This window comes from Tenrec ecaudatus, chromosome 1 (genome assembly GCF_050624435.1).
Source record: "Tenrec ecaudatus isolate mTenEca1 chromosome 1, mTenEca1.hap1, whole genome shotgun sequence".
Taxonomy (NCBI): Eukaryota; Metazoa; Chordata; class Mammalia; order Afrosoricida; family Tenrecidae; genus Tenrec; species Tenrec ecaudatus.
In genome coordinates, this window is record NC_134530.1 from 215,977,654 (window position 1) to 215,999,573 (window position 21,920).

General features: G+C 40.7%; 1 long non-coding RNA gene across 1 annotated transcript in view; it reads right to left on the reverse strand.

Annotated features, from left to right (window-relative positions):
• Positions 1 to 7,985: 7,985 nt before the first annotated feature.
• LOC142437301 (uncharacterized) overlaps positions 7,986 to 21,920 on the reverse strand; it is a 62,467-nt gene continuing 48,532 nt past the window's right edge. The window contains exons 3-4 of the long non-coding RNA XR_012782192.1: positions 15,904 to 15,983; positions 7,986 to 9,583 (exon numbers count right to left, since the gene is read on the reverse strand). This is a non-coding gene — a long non-coding RNA (uncharacterized LOC142437301). The remainder of the gene's footprint in view (positions 9,584 to 15,903; positions 15,984 to 21,920) is intronic.

Below are 21,920 nucleotides of genomic sequence, written 5' to 3' on the forward strand. Positions count from 1 at the left end.
CTTCACAGAAATAAATATCTATCAAAATATACATTGGGCAATTTCCACCCAGGTATCTAAAGACTGTGTTTAATCACATACAATTCTCACCTCATTACGATAAATGCTAGTAAAAAATAAATCCAACTTGATCACATTTTTAGTATTCCTTTTGCTCAGGACAGACATCAGAGTAATTTGGATCTGATCACCAGGGTGACCTTCACAGATATTTTATAGACCACAAATGTAAAACAGTCTTAAGTTTTAAACTTCTAATCTTGGGAATTAACCTGAGCAATGAATTTAGTTCACTAGAAATTGCAACCTTGAGAGGGTTTCAACTCTTCTTGAAAGAGCTTCCCAATGTTGGGTTAAGAAAATAAGTAATGTTGGCTTCTTCGAAGTTAGAAAGAGTTGCCATCCTTGGTCAAGCCCCTGGCACGTGGTGCCAAGTGCAAACTCAATCACTGCTGAGAGCTCACTCAATGTCCTTTGGGTGCGTGTTGGAATATGCTTATTCTAAATCAGTCACGTTATCATAATCATTGATATTTCAACTTGTATTTAGAAACTAAGCAAATAGAAAAAAGTTGGTCCACAGCCAAAATCTAGAAACACAAAAGCTTATTTACTGATAGCGAAGATGCTGCCAAGTATATTGTTCTTAAGGGAAAAATGTGTGAGCTTTTCTGGAATGTTTGTTAATTGAAATTATTTTATCTAGAATATTTTTTCCCTCAGGAACAAAGATCCTTAAGAAATACCATAAAGTGACACTTTCTGCAATTCTATTTTTCCAACTTTTTTTGGTTTTTATTAAATTCAATTTATATCAATGTCTGACAAACTGATAATTAAATTATTCTAATGTACTCTCTCTCTCCCAGTAGACAGTGTGGTTAAGGGACGTTATCCCATATGACTCTTCTAGCCACATGTTTGTAACTTTCACTAAATGATTAGGAGGGAACATGCAAATAGAATGTGTGAAACAGTAATAGAGGGGATTGGTCAATTGCGTTATTCTGCTGGGCATATAAATGAGATACCTCAGAAACAGAAAGAGAGAGCCCAGGGCGCATCAAGACAAAGCACTGACAGGGAGAGCCCAGTCTGAAGGGGCAGAGCCAGTGGAAGCATCAGAAGCCACCGCACCAAGACTTTGAGATCAGACTTGTTGCTCTGAGACCAGGAGACTGGCCAGAGGAGCAGCACCGAGACCATAAGGCAAGGGGAGGTTCCCTGGACCACACATCAAAACAGCATGGCTGGCAAGAAATATTTGAACAAAAGAACTGTATTCTTAGTATTTTATAACCTATTAGCTTCCCTAATAAACCCCAGGATCGCGAATACTGTCTGAGTTTGGTGCGGCTCGTGCAATAAATTCTTGAATCCGGGAGATTAATAGAGCACCATGGGAAGGATGGTTTGCCTCACAATAGGGTGGAGATGGATGGAGGTGGAGGCATGCCTGCCCTTTGTACTGAGCTGGTTTGAAGTTGGATTCTGCTTTGTGAAGACACAGGTCAGACATAGTGTCCACATCATTTCCACAAGACCTTTCTCTTCCAGATACCTATTTACCATGGGGTCAGCAATGGTCCTTCTATTGTGTCTAAATTGGCCTTCCTTAAAGGGATCTCTAGTGATACTGTTAGGAGCCATTGTGGGTGATGTCCCCAGTTCTAAACCACTAGTCACTCCATAGGATGAAAATGAGGTTTCCTACTCCTGCAAAAAGTCACAGAAACCCAGAGAGGCAGCTCTACCCTGCCCTACATGGTTTCTATGAGTCGGATTTAGCTCAATGACAATGAGCTTGGGGGTGTTGTTGCTGTTGGATAAGCATTGGACTGCTAACTACAACGTCAGCATTGAGACCAACCAACTGCTCTGCCTAAGACAGATGAGGCTACCTACTCCTCTGAAGATTGACAGCCCTGAAAGCTGTTAAGTAGAGCGGCCATGAAACGTACTCTGTGGTAATGGGTGTGTTTGGGGTTGAATGTTATATTGGATTTCTGATTTTAAAAAAGAAAGAAAAAAGTCAGCCCAGAAAGTAATTCTGAAGGCACCTAAAATATTAAGTATCCTCAAAAGAGTTCACAACACATGGACTAATTTTAAGAAATTCCAATTAGTTTCTCCTCATATCTCACGCATATCTACAGGAAGACATCTCTTCCTTATTGGGATTTGCAGAGAGCTTCTGTCATCTGGGGAGAGCTGTAAAAATGTACTCTCCAGTCTACTTTTTAATTTTATTTTCTGATTAAAAAATGATGTTGGCAATTATTTGTCAAAAAATCCCTTGTACTTTTGTTGATTTATTTTTAGGATAAAATGTTTTGTTGCATGGAAGTTTTTTTAACCTAAATACTCATTTAAAATAGTTTATTTCACATTCTCAACTTTACACTACCCAATTTTGTTAAAATCACCTGAAATACACACATTTTCCTAGCTTATACAATTTAAAAACAACCACAAAATTCCATGGACTCAACTACATCTCTATCTGTAATGAATATCTTTCAGAAATTATTTTTGAGTGACAACAGTTTTCCCATACTACACAGAAAAATGTGATCATATATTTGGAATAAATAATTACTCCCAAAAACATAAAAACATCAATCAAAGACAAAAGATATCCATAAATAAAGCTTTCATTTCTATTATGGGAACTAGCTTGAGGCACACAGCAGCTGCCATGGTGAAGGGCTCAATTTTCCTGCCATCTTTATATATGACTTTTTGTTTTAATAATGTTAGCATCATATTCAGAGAACAGCTTTTGTAAACCTTGTTATTACCCAAAGATACCTTATTGGAATGGATAGTAAAAACTTAAAATGAAATGTATGCCCATTATCACTAATTTGGATAACTTAGGGAGAAATAATGGAATAAAATATATATTTAGCAGAGTGAGAAATTCAAAACAGATGCCTCCTAAAATGCAGTATGTTGACATTCTTGTAAATAGTATAGCTTTCCAAACATGGCAGTTGGGTGGAAGAAGGAGACTGCATTTTATTTCAAGTTTTATATTCGATGAAATTATAAAAATTGAGTCTTTGCAATCATCCCTAGTGTGACAAGTATTTCTAATTGAAGGGATATTTGAGAGAAGAAAGTTTGATGATTTCTTTTAAGTTGATTGATTCTCATGCTTTTTGTACATATTCCAGCACCGACTCTCAGGAAATGTGAAAGTTTCGATAGTTTCAGATTATTTCAATGTTTGTGGTGGAAAGTAACATTGAGCTGCTAACCACAAGGTCGGCAGTTCAAGTCCACCGGTTGCTCTCTGGGGGAAGATGAGGCTTTCTGTGCCTGTACAGATTTGTAGCGTTGGAAACCACAGGGGCTGTTCTAGTCTGAACTATAGGCTTGTTATGAGTTGGAATCAGCTTGATGGCAATGAGTTTTGGAGTTTGGATGCTGATACAGTTCTTTGGCTGTCTATAATCATACCCATCTCTTAAAATAATGCCACACCTATTTGGAAAGCTCTCCTTTCCCCCCTCCACCCAACTCTCAATCTCTCCCTTTTTTCTTCGCTCTCTTGCTACCCCACGTCTCTCCCTTCTGCTGTTCCTCCTTCCTTTACTTCTTCTGGATGTTTCTTTGCTTCTTTTACTTCACTAAACATAGTTAAGCAAAGATACCTGTAGATGGAAGATAACCAAATGAAACTCACCTTCAGCTCATCAATTCCAACTCAAAGTGCCCTGAGAGTGTTACAGAGAAAGAGACTCTACGAATAAAAAGCCTCATCTATCTTCAGTGGAGACACTAAGAGTGTCAAACTTCTGTAGAGACCTATTTTAAAATGGTTCTAGTATATTTACCTATCAGTTCCAGAAAATGTAAAAGTCAAGGAGTAAGGTCTGAGGCAGTATTCTCTAGTACATGTACAAAAAGTATGAGAATCAACCAACTAAAAGAAATCACCAAACCTTCTTCTCTCAAATATTTCTTCCAATAGAAATACTTGTCACACTGGGGATGATTGTAAAGTGACAGGAGAAGATCCATATATATGTCAACGGGAAGATTAGTTAACATAGATTGTTCAAATTTACTCACTAGGTACTATTGCTAACGGCATGAAGATTTTTGCCACTTCTATAGTCAGATTGATCAAACAATCAAAATGCATTTATAATTACTGTTGATTGGATTGTGAAAGTTAAAACAAAGAAGGATCAGTAGTTGGAAAATATGGTCCGGGTTGCAGAAATAGAGCTGGAAATAGCATGATAGAATTTCACAAGACCAAGGACTTAATAGTGGCAATTTCCCTTTCTCAATCACATGAGTGATTGACTATACACATGGAGCTACCTGGATGAAATTCACAAGAATCAAACAGGCTATTTGTGTGGAAAGAGATCATGGAGAAGCTCAATATCATCAGCATAATAGGCAAGGGGCTTATTGGAAAGCAGCTTCTCAGTTGTTTAAACTCAAGTTCAAGTTAAAGCTGAAGAAAAATTAAAACACATCCACAAGAGAGAAGCACGAGCCACCTGCATTTAGAAACCATGTCAAGAACGGTCTTCAAGCATTGAGCACAAGTGACCAAAGCCCAGATGAGTTGTGGGATGATGTCAAGGGAATTGGAAAAACATACATGAAGAAAACAAAAAGTTATTGAAAAGACAGGCAAAAGATCGAAATGGACTAGGGAATTTATTGTGAAACATACAGACTCGGCCGCGATTAGAAGATTGCAAAGGCTACGTTAAGAAGGCAAAATTATCACAATGAAACGTGCCATTGCTCAAGCAGAAAGAACTGAAGTAAGTAAAAATTTTCAATATTGAAAATTTGGTTCTACCAGAAAAACAGAGACTGATACAAGAAGCAACAAGAAAAGATGGAAGCAATGCACAGAGTACCAAAGGGGTTGGCTTATTTGTAAGCATTTTGGGAGGAAACACATGATGGTGTTGAAGAGGGAAGGCCGGGCAACCCCGAAGGCATCGGGGAAAACCACGATTCCAGCTGTTGGAGCAGCAGCTGAGTCGTTTCCACAGACTGCTGCGGCGTGGGAAATGCTCCTCCTCCACACAAGACACTTCAGACACACACCTGCCACCCTATGGGAAGCCACCCGCATTGTTGTCACTTCCACCCTACAGCACGGGGAACATTATCATGAATCCCCCCACAAGGAGAGTTTTGCTGAAGATAATTGAACATCTGTTGTAGTAGTATATAGATAGGTCACAGCCCCAAACTCAAGTTGGATTCAGAAGAGAGCCTGGAACAAGGGATCGCATCGCTGAAGTGAGATAATCTTAGATGAAAAGAAAGAATGCCAGGAAAATGTTTACCTATTTTCTTGATTTTGCACATTGTGATGATTCAGTTATATCTCAAGTTCGACAGACCAGGATTCTCCTACATTAGCTAAGATGTCACGGGCAGCTTCGCACAGAGATCTCCTGGGAAGAAGCCAGGCCATTTGGGGAAGAACACAGTAGAGTAGCACTTCCACTATCTGGTCACAGCCTTGATCCGGTTGAGGGAGGTTTCGTATGGGATGTGGCTACTCTTCACTGTAGACTGACAGTGTGCAGAAGCTCGTTCGCTTCTAATGCTGGATCTGGAGTCTGCATCTAGTTCATCAACTACTGCTATATCGCATGCCGATCCCAGGAGCCATCGGTGGGTTACAGACTTTGTATTCATTTGACTGACCTCGGATCCCTTCAGCTCGGCATCCACCAGCCTTTATGCTTCATCGTTTTGCTCTCTGGTCACAAGCCCCTGCTGCTACAGGAGTCAGGCAAGGCCTCTGGCTTGCATCTCACCCACAGACTTAAATCGGACAGGACTCACCTGCGTCCACAAGGCCATGTCCCATTTCTTACTATTAATCTCGTTCTCTAGACACATACGCACAAACGTCACTGGTCTTACTTTTCCAGAGAACCCAGTGTGACCCATAAAGTTACTCTGTTGTGCAGATCACAGAAAACTGTAGATAATATCGTGAAGAATGTGAACTTTTACCTAGACCCCAGGGGTAATCGTTGGAACAGAACAAGGTGATACTGTATGGAATGAAAGCTACGTATGGGTGCTGTATCTTTCCATCATGCTTCTTCAATCTCTATGCTTAGCAAATAGTCTGAGAACCTGGTTTGCATAAAGCAGAATACAGAATTAAGACTGGAAAAAGACTCATCCACAACCTGCGATCTGCAATTGACACAGTTTATTCGCCGAAAGTAAAGACTTGAAGCACTTACTGATGACACTTACTAAATGTTTTTTAGTATCAGAAACTCAGCCGTTCTTTTAGGCAGGTGCTATCACACCAATATCCCATACAAGAGAATAGTTCTAAAAAGCCCAAGAGGATCCTGACTGTTGACCACTAGTCTCTCCATAGATGCTTTCCCTTTCATTTTCCAGAGTCACTAGTGATGCATTTAGTCTCAAATTGTCATAAAACACAATCATCCATCTAGCTTTTTGTTATGAAGTTTGGATTTTAATAGAGTTTTTCTTTGTTATTTTATCTGAGAATTAAACATTTCAACTTTTTAATTATAAGCAAAACAAAATAATAACAATAACAGCAAAGCCTTACCTAATTCTCTACCCTTGGATATTTTTCTTACCCCTTTTGTTTCCCTCCTCCTCCTTCTGTCCCTCCTCCTCCTTCTGCCCCTCCTCCTCCTCCTGTCCCTCCTCCTCCTCCTGTCCCTCCTCCTCCTTCTGTCCCTCCTCCTCCTTCTGCCCCTCCTCCTCCTTCTGTCCCTCCTCCTCCTTCTGTCCCTCCTCCTCCTTCTGCCCCTCCTCCTCCTTCTGTCCCTCCTCCTCCTTCTGCCCCTCCTCCTCCTTCTGCCCCTCCTCCTCCTTCTGTCCCTCCTCCTCCTTCTGTCCCTCCTCCTCCTTCTGTCCCTCCTCCTCCTTCTGTCCCTCCTCCTCCTTCTGCCCCTCTTCCTCCTTCTGTCCCTCCTCCTCCTTCTGCCCCTCCTCCTCCTTCTGCCCCTCCTCCTCCTTCTGTCCCTCCTCCTCCTTCTGCCCCTCCTCCTCCTTCTGTCCCTCCTCCTCCTTCTGCCCCTCCTCCTCCTTCTGCCCCTCCTCCTCCTTCTGCCCCTCCTCCTCCTTCTGCCCCTCCTCCTCCTTCTGTCCCTCCTCCTCCTTCTGCCCCTCCTCCTCCTTCTGCCCCTCCTCCTCCTTCTGTCCCTCCTCCTCCTTCTGCCCCTCCTCCTCCTTCTGCCCCTCCTCCTCCTTCTGCCCCTCCTCCTCCTTCTGCCCCTCCTCCTCCTTCTGCCCCTCCTCCTCCTTCTGCCCCTCCTCCTCCTTCTGTCCCTCCTCCTCCTTCTGCCCCTCCTCCTCCTTCTGCCCCTCCTCCTCCTTCTGCCCCTCCTCCTCCTTCTGCCCCTCCTCCTCCTTCTGTCCCTCCTCCTCCTTCTGCCCCTCCTCCTCCTTCTGCCCCTCCTCCTCCTTCTGCCCCTCCTCCTCCTTCTGCCCCTCCTCCTCCTTCTGCCCCTCCTCCTCCTTCTGTCCCTCCTCCTCCTTCTGCCCCTCCTCCTCCTTCTGTCCCTCCTCCTCCTTCTGCCCCTCCTCCTTCTTCTGCCCCTCCTCCTCCTTCTGTCCCTCCTCCTCCTTCTGCCCCTCCTCCTCCTTCTGTCCCTCCTCCTCCTTCTGTCCCTCCTCCTCCTTCTGTCCCTCCTCCTCCTTCTGCCCCTCTTCCTCCTTCTGCCCCTCCTCCTTCTTCTGCCCCTCCTCCTCCTTCTGCCCCTCCTCCTCTTTCTGTCCCTCCTCCTCCTTCTGCCCCTCCTCCTCCTTCTGTCCCTCCTCCTCCTTCTGTCCCTCCTCCTCCTTCTGTCCCTCCTCCTCCTTCTGTCCCTCCTCCTCCTTCTGCCCCTCCTCCTCCTTCTGTCCCTCCTCCTCCTTCTGTCCCTCCTCCTCCTTCTGTCCCTCCTCCTCCTTCTGCCCCTCCTCCTCCTTCTGTCCCTCCTCCTCCTTCTGTCCCTCCTCCTTCACTTTTGCTCCTCTTCTCCTGATCCTTCCTCTCCTACGAAAGAGTTACCTTATTTTTTTTTAAATAATGGAAATGAAGAAGGGTAAATCAACACTTGGAAATAGGAGAAAGCATTATCTATCTATAAGACTGGTTTTAAAATAATATTTTCTCAAAATATTTTCCTATTATTATAGTCAACACTTAAAAATATATTTTAACGACAGTCTGTTGAAGGAAGTGAAACATATTTAGTGTTTTATTTTATACAGATTTTTAGTTTAATGTTATACTAATTTCAATTATGTTATTAGTTGTACTAATTTGAATTATGGGTTTCCTTCTCATGTTCTCTCTCCCTATCGAATTTCTAAATACCAATATATAAATAAGTGGATTCTTACATGTAAAACTGTCCTAAATACATAGGAAAATTGAAAGCAGCAAATGGAAATAATCCATACATAAGGGAAAACCCAAATTCATTTACAAAATCTTCAACCTTTTCTAGAATATGTTTGAATGGTCATACATCAATCCTGAAGCCGCTACTGGATGCCATCTTTATTTTCAATATGTGTGACTGTGTATATTTTTATTGGTTTCCACCCTGCAGGAAGAATAACCCAAGGTCAAAGTAGTTTTCACTAATTTGAAGCAGGGAGCAGTCATGTTGGAGTTCAGAGAATCCTGTTAGCAAATTGCAAGATGACATCTGACCATTTTCACTGTCTGCAAGCAGCCCGGAAGGCCTGAGTTGGCAGGCTCATCTAGTGCAGTCCCTGGCTGCAAGCTCTTTGCCGTGGTGAGGAAGTGCAGGGTCAGAACCCCTGCGCACGGTACACTTCACAGCACTTGGATTTGAGGAAGCCGATGTCACCAGAAGAGGCTGAGTGATGGGTTGTTTCTTGCATGGAGTAGTACAAGGGGCCTCTTAGCTCCCTGCCAGTGCTCAAGTGACAGTTGCAGGTGGTATAGCCAAGGACCAAGGCAAGTCATATACCTTAAGACTGTTTATTGTCCTTACGCAGACAGTTCTCCCATGGAAGACTCAGCACAGAGATTAAAGACAGACAGTCTGTCTTGATGGAGATGCAGCCGGAAATGTGAAGGAGCCGTTCTCTGCAAAGCTTTACTGCTCGCTGGGTATGTGATTGCAGGCTGGAAGGTTCAGCCCTTCTGATACTCAAGAGCGGAAATCATTAAACAGCTATTAAATGTTGCTTTTGGGTTCTTTGAGTTAATTCCGACTCTTGGCATGCTTATGTACAAAAGGAAGCACTGTTCAGTCCCGTGTCATCTTCACAACTGTTTAAAACGTGTGTGTGAGTCCATCGATGTAGCCACAGAATCAATCTGTCTGGTTGAAAGCCTTTCTCTCTCTCACTGCCTTCCGACTTCACCGAGAGTGATGCCCTTCTCTAGCACCTGGTGTGGGGTGAAGACTTGCTGTTTGCCTCCATGGAGCACTCTAGCTGTGCCTCGTCCAAGCCAGACCTGTCTGCTCTTCCGGCAGTCCGTAGCGCTTCCGTTAGTCTTCAGCAGCACCGCAAGTCAAACCCATCGATGGATTGGAGGAGCCAAAATGAAAAATTCTGAAATCTTGAGCCAATTATCACAACAAATTATTTTCAGAATAAACTTGTCTAACACAAGTCATTTTAATCCTTACTGATCCTAGAGGACAGAACAAATTGCCTTAAATCATTTCCTAGGTTTTGATCTTTAGGGCATGAAGACTGATATTATAAGTATTAATGAGTTGAAATGGAATGATATTGGCCATTTTGAATCAGAAAGTCATATAGTATCCAGTGCAAGAATTACACAATCATGAGGAATATTATTGAATTCATCATCAGAAGGACATTTCTTGATCTATATACAATGCTATATGTGACAGAATAATGTCTATCCACAGACAATGAAATCTTATCAATAAAACAATTATTCACATTTATGCACAAACCACTAAGCTAGTGATGGAAAAATTGAAGAATTCTACCAATGTCTTCAGTCTGAAGTTAATCAAGAAGTTAATCAGTCTGAAGTTAATCAAGTTAATTAAGATACATTGATAAATACTGGCAATTAGAATGACAAAATTGGAGGGGGAAAAAGAGGAAGAACTGGTAGTTGGTGTTGGTGATATAAACAAAGCTAGAGATTTCATGATAAAATTTTGCAAGACCAACTACTTCATCGCATATATGCTGGAGAAGCCAATACTAGGAGCCAAAGCCGGGTCAGGGTCTGACTCTGGAACAGACCATCAATTGCTGCTCTGTAGGTTTATATTGAAGTTGGAGAAAATGAAAGCAAACCCACACTAGCGAATCGGTTTGACTCACTCAACACTAACGACAGGATGAGCTGTGAGAGAATATTGAAACATCGTTCATGAGAATCTACTAAATGCATTAGATAGTTTCTATTTCATGAAGACCTGGGCTGCATGAGGAGATGTAAGCAGAACTCCTAACGAGAACTGGTGGCTAGTGGGCTAGGCCGTGGGAAACGATGAGGCTTTCTGTTCTTGTAAAGATTTGCAGTTTCCAAACCCACGATGAGTCAGAATAGCCGGGATGACCATACGGAAGTATGCTCTCTCAGTGTAAAAATCCCCAAAGATTCATATGCTGAATTCCTATGAAAGAAAAGAGGTTTCTTGTTCTCTAATCTTGAAAGAGGATGCATTGGTGTTAAGTTGAACCAACTGATGGCTTGACGATGATCATTATAGATTCTGGAAATTTTTCTGGGTTAATACTAAAAGAGGAGAATTCTTCCCTGTGTATAAATCTAGACTATCATTTCCTACAGGCTTTCTCTCCTTGACTAAATATCTGTTAGTGATTGAACCAGAAATCTAACAGCAAGGTTTTCTTCAGCAATGCCATTATACTTCATAGAAATCCCAGAGAATTTGTAGTATGTGAAAATTAATTATTTTTTACACCAAAGGCAATGATATAGGAAACACTTTAATATTATCATTCCCTCTTTTGCCTAGAATGAATATAAATATATGTCAGATTTACATTGAGGCCCTCAATACTAAATAGCCAGATCACTGCTTATTTGGGGGGATTATTTTAAAGAATGAAATGCCCTGGCTGGTAAGGTTTTGGTAAAATAACTATATTCTGGGATTGGAAACTATTTTCATTTTATCAAGTGATTCTTTAATAAAATATAGCCAGAGATGGTAAGTATCATACATTCAGGGATCAATAATAGGGAATAAGGTTACATTTTTTCTGCTTCTATGAGTGTCGCAGGGACATGTGGTCAGGTTTTTAAAAGAAGCATAACCCTTTTTAGTGAATACTTTCTTCAGTGAAAACTTCACATTTCTATTTTTATCCGAAATTGCAGCATGTGTGTGGATATGTCTATAATGAGATAAATGGGCAAACCCAAAATTGCTACTCTTGTTAGGTGCAGCAACCAAATAGGTTCTGACTCACAGAGACCCTCTGTATGACTGGAGCAAGCCAGGGTCACGGTGGTTCTGATGTGGGAGCTCACTGTTTAGCCGCACTGTCAAGGGCTACAAGGGCTTGCCTCTGTTTCACTGACCCTCCGCTTTCCAAGCATGAGGTTCTTCTCCAGGGACTGGTCTCTCCTGAAAACACGTCCAAAGTATGTGAGATGAAGTCTCACCACCCTCGCCTTGAAGAAGCATCCTGGCTGTACTTTCCCCAAGATTTGTTTGTTCTTTTGGCAGTGTATGACATTTTCAATATTTTTCACCAATACCATCATTTAAGTATGTCTTTTTACTTTTTACAAAAAATAACATACATTGACTAGCACTAAATGTTAAAGTTTCTCAGTTATTTAATTGGATAGGCTTTCTTACTATGAAATCTAGTTTTTACCGCAGCTTATCTAGATGTCAAAGTCGGACATTGAGTCAGGATTAAAGGAGGCGAATCGATGCCTTTGCATTGTGTTGCTGAAGAAGAGTTTTGAAAGTACATAGACTGCCAAAATGACAAATCTCTCTCAGAAAAAGTACTGCGAGAGTACTCTTAGAGGCAGCATGGTACTACAAACGTCGTCTTCCACGCTTTGGACACATTTTCAGGAGAGGCCAGGTCCTAGAGAAGGACGTCGTTTGGAAGGCCCTCAATGAGACAGGTTAACACAGTGGCTCTAACGATGGACTCAAGCATAGGGGTGCCTGTGAGGAGGATGCAGGGCCGGAGCTGTTCCTTTCTGCTGTACATGGGGCAGCTATGGTTTGGAAACTACTGGAAGGCACCCAGCAACAACAACATGTGCATAGTCGAAAGGATTTCTAGGGCTATGTCTCCTACCTCTCTTTATTCACCCCTCTCCAGTGTCATGTGCTCCTTGAGGGTAACAGACGATCAGAAGTATGAATTAGCCTCAGGACATTTGCAAATGCTATTCCCTCTACCTAACAACGCTTGGCCCCTGGATAGCTCACTTTCCTCGGTAACTCCAGTCTCTAATTAAAGATTTCTTTCCTGATGAAGTTGATGTTCCTGACTGTTGTTTGGGGTCGCCCAGTCTTTTCTGACTTACTGTGATCATATCACAGAACGAATCACTGCCTCATTTGCATCATGTGCAAACTCTAAGCCTCTACTGCCCTGTCAGAAACAGTCTTGCTCTTGGCACACACTTAATCTGCTTTACTTTGTTTAACTATAAAAATTCCAATGAAAATTATGCTAGATATTAATTCAATAATTTAATACATTTCGAATGGACAAAAATGTTAGAATCTATGATCTACATAAAAAAATCAACTAAAACTATAAATATACTATGTCAGATAGTAATAAGAGCTAGGGATAAAAATAAAAAGGATCAAGAGGAATGTGAATAGTGGTGAGCATGGGATTCACATTTACAGTCACAGGCAGCAAGAGTGACTTTTATGTAAGGATCATCGACGCCTCTGTAACTCTCTTTAAGAAGAAAATCCCAGGAAGAGGGCAGTAAACAAACTGAGAACCTGAGGAAGGAGCAGGTTGGTGTCAGTTCATTATTTGTCCTCTACCACTTGAAAAATTGTTCCATTAGAGCAGGAAATCTGGAGCCCCGAGAACTTAGTGGGTTGTGTGTTGGACTGCTAACCACAAGGTCAGTGGTTCTCAGCCACAAGTCACTCAGCAGGAGTAAGGTGAGACTTTCTACTCCCATGAAGATTTTCAGCCTCTAGGGTTAAAGGACTCTATGGTGCCCATTCTATCAGTAGTACGATTCACTGACGCATCATGGAGCCCAGAATGATGCCGCAAGCACTGTATTCTCTGAGTAAATACATTTGAACATACAGAATAAATGAATTGTCTTCAGTGTCTGTGAGAAAATTGTGAAACTACAGTGAAGTAACTGGCTAAAGCAGCAAAGGAGTAAGTGGTAGACTAATGGTTTGAACCACAAAATATCTAACTCCGTCATCTGCACTTTCCTTCCTGTGACTTCTTTCAGAAAAAGATCAAGAAGAAAGGACAGAATTTTAAAAGTGACTGGGGCAGAATCAATGCAGTCTACTGTAAATATAGCAGTTGAAGACTGTCCTCATTCCCTGCACTTCCTGCCCTGCACTGGGCGTGGTTGCTGTGCCTTGGCGCGTTCAGTAGCTATTGCAGAAACCGCCCGTCCCACAACTATCATCCAGCTATGTATGAAATACTAATTTTATGAGAACAAATCCAAATGGAATAGGAGGAAATTAAGATAAAATGAATGCCATGCATACCCAAGAGTGACAATTGTAGAAGGAAGTTAGTTTCTTTTAAGTGGCAGTTTCAATAGTGAAACATTATCATTCCAAAAACTGCCTTTCCAGCCCTGACCTTTTCTACCTCTCTTTTCATCTCACACCCTCTCCATTTTCTTCTCTTTGTTTTTCTCTGATTTTCCTCACTACCTACTCCATGCTTTCTTCTCCTCTGTTTATTATGGGCACAGCAGACATCTGTGTGAATGCTCTAGAAGCTTCCTTTACAGACAGTACATAGAACTGCAACTTTGACTGACATGTAGGTAAGTCATGTGTGTCCTTCCGTCTTCGCTGGTGGCTGTGAACATTCCCCTAGAGTTATAGCATATCATTCACATAGTCAGTAAGTAACACATGCATACACCTATACTATAAAAGACAAAACAATCTCACTGCCATTGAGTCCGTTCTCAATCTCCTATACTATACACCATAGAAAAAAATCCCTATACAATGCCCAGCAGTCCCGTGTAAAAAATAAGAACAGTTTTGACAGCAATCCATGGCTGAACAGAAAATTCACAGCTGCAAAAAAGAAAGAAAGAAAATCCCAAAATATGTGTGTGGACTTTGACTAAAATAGAATATTCTAGCCTTTTATAAATCTAACGTTTGACTAGGTTAGTGTTAAACTGACATATAAGCCAAACAAATTTGTTGTGTATTATAATTAGTTGTTTTCCTTTAAAAATAAGGAAATTATCTCACAGATGGTATATATAAATAATATCTGATAGAACTATCACACTTACGTACATATATATCACATATTTATATTTTAGTATTATTTTTCACATTGCCATAAGCTCAATGCTGACTCATCACCGCCCCCTGTGGGTGTCTGAGGTGGTAATTATTTTCAGGAGTGGAACGTCCAGTCTTCTCCCTTGGTACTGCCGGTGGTTTCAAACTGCTGACCTTGTGGATCAAAGCCCATGAGTAACCACTATACTGCTAGGGTTCCATCTTGTTATCTAATACTCAAATCAAAGAGTAAGGCTACAAAATCGTGGTGGTGCTGGTGGTGTTGGGTGCAATTGAGTCTGTTCTGACCCATAACAACCCTATGCACAGCAGAAGGAAACACTGCCTGTTCATGGGAAGTCTTCACAAAAGTGTAGAAATCTTTATTAAACCCAAGGTACTAAAATTGTCTTCCTTTTAAGTGTTATTTGAGTTTGGGGAACAAAAAGTCCTCTGAGGTGTGCAGTGGTTAGACCAGGAATCTTAACAAAATTCTCTTAAGACAACACTGGGAAAATGAGCAGGAACATTGTCAGAAAAAAGTTCCCCAGTACCACTTTCTTATTTATTTTATTTTCTTTCAATGCAGTTTTGGACCTTGCTCTCTGGCTCATGTGGGTAAGGCCAAAGACTCACTCCTTGTTATGATTTTTTTTGTGTGAAATTACCTTCATTAGCTTTGATCTTGCTTAAAAGATCATTTCTTTGAGCTAGTTCGTCTTCACACGATGCTTTTGACACTCACCAAGTCAGACACTGCCAAAGTCAAAATGTTCACCTAAAATGGAAGACTCCTAACCCTGTGAAATGCCAATTTTATTGGCGATGGGGTCGATAGTCGATCTACAGTCTTCCTAAACCAGTTGCTTGACCTCAAGCACGTTCTTCATTCCTTACGGTTGGCAGTCTTCCCACGTTGGACTCCTCCCTTGACCTTCCTTAAAATATCTCATCCATAAGAAAGACTGTGAAGAAAGCTGATGGTGCCTGGCTATCAAAAGATATAGCATTTGGGGTCTTTAAGGCTTGAAGGTAAACAAGCGGCCATCTAGCTCAGAAGCAACAAAGTCCACATGGAAGAAGCACTCCAGCTTGTGCGATCACGTGGTTCTGAAAGAATCAGTTATCAGGCATGAAAGAACAAAAAGTCATATTATTGGGGGCACACCTCCAGGATAGGATCGCTGAAGATAAATGGGCGCATAAGCAATTTTGTGGTGAAGAAAGCTGATGGTGCCGGCTATCAAAAGATATAGCATCTGGGGTCTTAAAGGCTTGAAGGTAAGTAAGTGGCCATCTAGTTCAGAAGCAACAAAGCCCACATGGAAGAAGTACACCAGCCTGTGTGATGACGAGGTGCCGAAGGGATCAGTTATCAGACATCATCAGAACAACAACAAAAAAATCTTACCAGAGTGAATGAAGTGGGGAGTGCAGAGTGGAGACCCAAAGCCCATTTGTCAGCCACTGGAGATCCCCTTGCAGAGGGACCTAGGGGAGGAGATGAGTCAATCAGGGTGCGATGTAGCACCGATGAAGAATACAGCTTTCCTCTAGTTCCTAAATGCTTCCTCCCCGCCCACTACCATGATCCGAATTCTACCTTGCAAGTCTGGATAGAGCAGAGGATGTACAATGGTGCAGATAGGAGCTGGAGGTACAGGGAATCCAGGGTGGATGATAATTTCAGGACCAGGGGTGTGAGTGGCGATACTGGGAGGGTAGAGGGAGAGGGAGTTGGAAAGAGGGAACCGATTGATTGCATGGATCTATGAGTGACCTCCTCCCTGGGGGACGGACAACAGAAAAGGGGGTGAAGGGAGACCTCAGACAGGGCAAGATATGACAAAATAATGATTTATAAATTATCAAGGGTTCATGAGGGAGGGGGGTGGGAAGGGAGGGTCATAAAAAGAGACCTGATGCAAAGGGTTTAAGTGGAGAGCAAATGCTTTGAAAATGATGAGGGCAAAGAATGTACAGATGTGCTTTATACAATTGATGTATGTGTGGATTGTGATAAGAGTTGTATGAGCCCCTAATAAAATGTTTAAAGAAAAAAAAGAGAAAGACTGTTGTTTTATGGGGACAGCATTCCGGTAAGCTTGTTACCTAATACCAGTAACAGGAGGGAATTTCCATTTGGGTTTTGTTAAAAATTTGATATTAGTTCTGACCTCCAAGTCACTTCTTCCCATGGCACAAAAAAAATGTACTTTTTTTGAAGGCCAACTAAGGCAAATAAGCATATTATATAGATGACTTGTCTGTGTGCAGCCCATTGTAGCAGAGATAAGTTTACACAGATTTTCTTTGGTATAAACCATTGCATATATGAACTGCAACTCTAGTAGCAGTACTATTTGACTTGCCTTTGTGTGCGTAATTCAAAAAATGATATTATTTTTCTATCTCTAAAAATAAGGAGGTCATCGATGAGCTTCAATTTTCCACTTTACAATATAATTTATATTTACTGATAAATGTACTCCTCATTTCTCTATATTGTTCCTTTTCATTCACTGCTTACCGGACTACCTGTCATAATTTTGGATGCTAGCTTTCTTTTACCTATGCATCTTCAATTTTTGTTAAACGTTTTTCTGGCACTCTTTCAAATTGCTCAGAGATGTTAATGACATTCTGGGTTTTACTTTTGGTGTACCCTGGTACATCAAAGATTTGGGAGGGAGGGCAAGAAAAAGAGCATCATTATTGAGGAAGGGCCACCTGCTCCCCCCACTTTCAAACACAGACTCTAGAGAAGTATCTCTGGGCGTCAGAATGTGGCTCTCTACAACACAAAGGGTCATAGCAGTGGCCATGGAGGGACCAAAGAAATGCTGGTGGCCAAGCTGAGGCCTGAGAGACAGTTTCAAATGGAGGAAAGCAATCTATCCAGTTAGTAAATAGAGAGACAGTTGGACAAATCACCTCTCTCCTTATGATTTGAACTTTAGTGTTGTGCTAATATTTTATAATGTTTCTATTTAAAAATATTATTCATATACACACAATAGTCACAGGTATATTTCTGGCTCTCCTTAATAAAGTCTGTTTTGTTTCCACTTGAAAATATTCTAGTACAAATTGTATTTTGACAACAAATAATTTATTTTGTCTAGCTTTAGATTTCGCATAAAAATACTTATAAACTTTCCATCATTTTGTAAAGGTTTCTTTGCATCCTGATAATTAGGGATGATAACAACAATCTTTCCTCACATTTATGTGTGTACATTATCTCTAATAATTTTAATGGAGCATGAGGTAAGGAATAAAAGTGATAATTTTTGCTTTGGTTGAATCCTCTCACTTGAATCTGCATTTGTTCCATCTAAAATAAATTCAGTTAATTTACATGGAGATAATCAGTGTGGTGTTTGGCAGTGCTTCCTGATCTAGCTAATGGATTGGGAATGATTGATTGATTGATTGAGATAGTAGGCAGGTGTGTTACAATATTACTGGAATAACTTTTTCTCAGTGGAACTGAAGGGCTTGATCTGCGTGGTGGGCATTTCATAACCCCCAGCAGGTGCACGGGAGAAAGGTGGGTGTCTACGCCAAACAGCCTCGGTCCCATGACCCACAGGGGGCGCTGTGAGTCAGCGTAAACTGCATGGCAGTGAGTTTGATTTCAAGTGGAAGTGATGACTACACACAAACATGTACAAATACAAGTACTAGAAACTTTTCAAGACTTTTTTTCCAACAGCATAATATTTTATATGTGTGTAGGTCTCTCTGTGCTTATTAGAGGTTTAAGTGTTACTTTTCACATTAAAAAAAAACAAAGCTACATCTTTACATAACTATAAGATTATGTTATCTGTAAATTATATCATTACATTCCTACATAATTATCATTACATAACTTCCAAACCACTGAGAATCATGGCCCCAGCCAAGTTGAGAAATAACCCTAACTGCCACAGCCAGTTTTACTTTTGCCTTACGCCTTGATGTTTGTAACTACGACACATCCATTGTTAGTCTTCCGTTTGTATAAATATATAAAAATAATTAGATCGTATATATTTGTTACTGTTTCCATAAGTGTGAAATGTTGGATAACTTGGTAGTCAATAGGTGGAGAGAAGCCTTTCCCTTTGCAAACAATTCTGTTCCACTCACATGATAAAATAAGGGGTCGGTATATACAAAAGGTAATAACATTTCCCCCCATGAGCTTAAGGAAACTCCTCCAGCCATAGCTGTGTGAATGGCAAAGAGGTAAGATATCATAGCAACAAGCGTCAATTCTCACTCACTGCTGTCTAGTCAATTCTGACTCATAGAGACCTTTGTGGACAAAGTAGAACTACCCTGCGGGTTTCCGCAGCCTGTAAGTCTTTATGGGAGTAGAAAGCATTGTTTCTCCCTCAGAGCAGCTGGTGGTTTCAAACTGCTGTCCTATGGGGTAACAGCCTAATGCACAGCCCACCAGGGCTTCTAAGGGTTAATCAGCCACTATGGAAAATTGAGTAGGTTATGCACTACACACTTCAATGGGCATTGTTCACATGAGGAAGACGTAATCATCCCTTGAAATTGTATAGTATCCAACTCCCACACCTGCGCACTGAGGTCTTGATCAGGGTGGTTTCAGATGGAAATGCAGGGAGGCAATAAAGGGGAGAAGCTTGGGGGTAATTTGGATTTTGTCCCAGTTCATAGGTTGTGTAATTTGTAAGTTGGCTTGTACACGTTCATTTCATTGTTCATTCTATTTAACATAATATTTTGCACCTATCAAGTGAGAGAAGCCTGGAATACTTACAGAATATATCTTGGATGTATAGGCCTGTGGGGTATTGAGACCCCCAAAATAAACTGTTCCCATATCTGGATAAAATTTCCCCCCTATTATATTGTTTGCTCCTAAAAATAACTTTCTTTTCACTGCTAATAACAAAAGATATATATAAAATAAAAACAATGCATTGTTTGGCTCCATATCTCTACATTCAAATTTGAAAATAAAATATTTGTTGTGATTTCTTCTCAAATGCAAGATACATGTGGAAATATCCGATCCTGGTTTCATGAGAAAGTGATAGGCTAACTTGGCCCCGTCTCAGTAAACATCTTCTGCGGTTCCTGGAGGCCGGTAAGTGTGTTGAAGGACTCCTGGCCTTTCCAGCCTGGGAAAAGCCCTTGATCTTCAAATCCATTCTGGGCTTGGCTACATCCTTCAAGACCACGCTACATGTAGCATATTTGAGATGTGATTTTTTTTCTACACAAAACAAAGAAAAATTAAAGCTGATCAAATTTATTAGCAAATTTGAGACTTATCTGGTGTGAAATAGTTGACTTTTTTAATACAAACATTCTAGAGCCAATATTCTCAGTTGAGGTTTAGCTACAACAGTGTGACTTTTCATTTAAAAGCATTAGTGCTTCCCATGGTTATGTTAGAATTGCTTACCCTTAACAAATAGCTTTCATATTAATTTTAATATGTTTGCATCATTTTTAAATCGTTTTTAAAAATTATTTAAATGAAGCTCCATATTTCAATTTTAAGGCAAGAGAGTAAAAGTATTCAGCAGTTACTAATCTAGCATATGCTCCTGCACAAAAGGGTAATTTGCTCTCTTAAATATCCACTGTCAATCATTATCTCTATACTATTTTTCTATTTCTACCAAGATCTTCGATTTTCCTAGCTACTGGATAGCATGAAGATACAAGAGAATTGAGTGTACACTATGTTTATTTTTGAGGGAAAGAAAACTCTCACTTTTGTAGCAAATGCAACACCTTACTTTTATAGCTAAGTGAAATCTTAATTTTCAAAATGCCTGTATCATTGTCACTATCATAAACATAATGCTAAAAGTAAAAATTCAAATTAAAACCTGTCTTTCTGGTGGCATTTTGAAATAGAGCTTGAAACCAACCATCTGTGTTGTGTGTGACACAATATATTCAGATAACATTTTCCTTCCTTCTATATGATATTTATGGCACTAAGCTGTCTCCATTTTACATAAACTACCTAGCTTGGAGGGAGAAAAAGAAAGCAAAACAAGCAACCGACTCTTGCTATAATTCTACAATGCACACTTATTCTTGATTACCACTTCATACGTGTGCATAATTTACCATGTGATGCAGAAGATGCAAACCCTCGAAAAAGTGGGGGCTGTGGCAAGTTGTACGTAAAAGGGAAGGGAGTCTATGCATTGGTTCAAGTTCACTCAATGAAAGCAAGGGAAACTGAAGTGTGCCTTTCATCCAGCTTGGTTAGGCCAACCCATATGCGTAATTGAAAATAACATATCCCCATTTCTTTTCTAGGGAGTAACCAAAAGGAGGTCAAACACAGTCTCGAGGAGTTTTTCGTGAGGCTTACTGACAGATTAGATCGGGTGACGTGGTGTTTCGACTGCCTGGCTACGTGCCGTCATGTGGTTCCGACTCTTAGTGAACCCATGTACGACGGCACGTCTGCAGAAGGGCTATAATTTGAATGCCATGAAAGACACACAAGCTCTTGCATGGAGACAGAAATACTGTAAAATCTTTTGGCCTGTAATCACAATGCAGATAAAATTGTTCCTTTGATCTTAGATGCCAAAGTTTGTTGTCCAGAGGGAAATGTCTTTGTGTTCTGTCTTGAGTTGAGACAGATTTCATTTTCCGTCTACGTCGTTTTGTGAGCACCACATGAAAAGCACAGTGTATTTAATCAAGTAGATCTCAGTTTTCTTCCTTTGTTATTTTAGCTCCTTTTATGATTATGTAGTGCTCTAAAAATGTGCCCTGAATATGTGCATCTGGGTTGAAAGTGACCGACTCTAACTTCACATGCCTTGGTCAGGACAGTTGAGTCGTGTCTGCATCCTCAGAACCAAAGACATTGTATATATTTTTTCTACATACATATTTTTCCTTAAAGAATGGGGACATGTTTTTCTCATAAGATGAAGCAGAGAATAAACACACATGCTTGACCTGTATGAGAAACCTCAGCAGTTAATCTGCAATAAAATCTATGCTGCAACCATCTGTGAAAATCACAGTGAATTCCTGCCAGATCTAGTTTCTAAATGAATGGAAACTGGTGAAATGTTAACAATTGTTCAGCTGTAAATCGAAAATGTATATATTACCTTTTGAGGGAGATGGTGTGATGTGAGAGAGACTGTTATAACAGATTCATTATGTCTTAATTCTTTGGGAAACCAGACAAAAAGCAGCAGTCACAGTGTGCCCCATTGTACTTGACCTGACCGGGTGTAGGTTGACGGCATATATGATCTTTGGACCATATGTGACTGATGATAGTTTCCAGAGTCTGGTGTATTTTAGGTCTTAAGTGTTCAAATGGTGATCCTCTAATTTCTATATTAAAAAAAAATCAAACAAATGAAAGAAAATCCTCTTAAAAATAAATAATGAGTTAGGGATAGATTT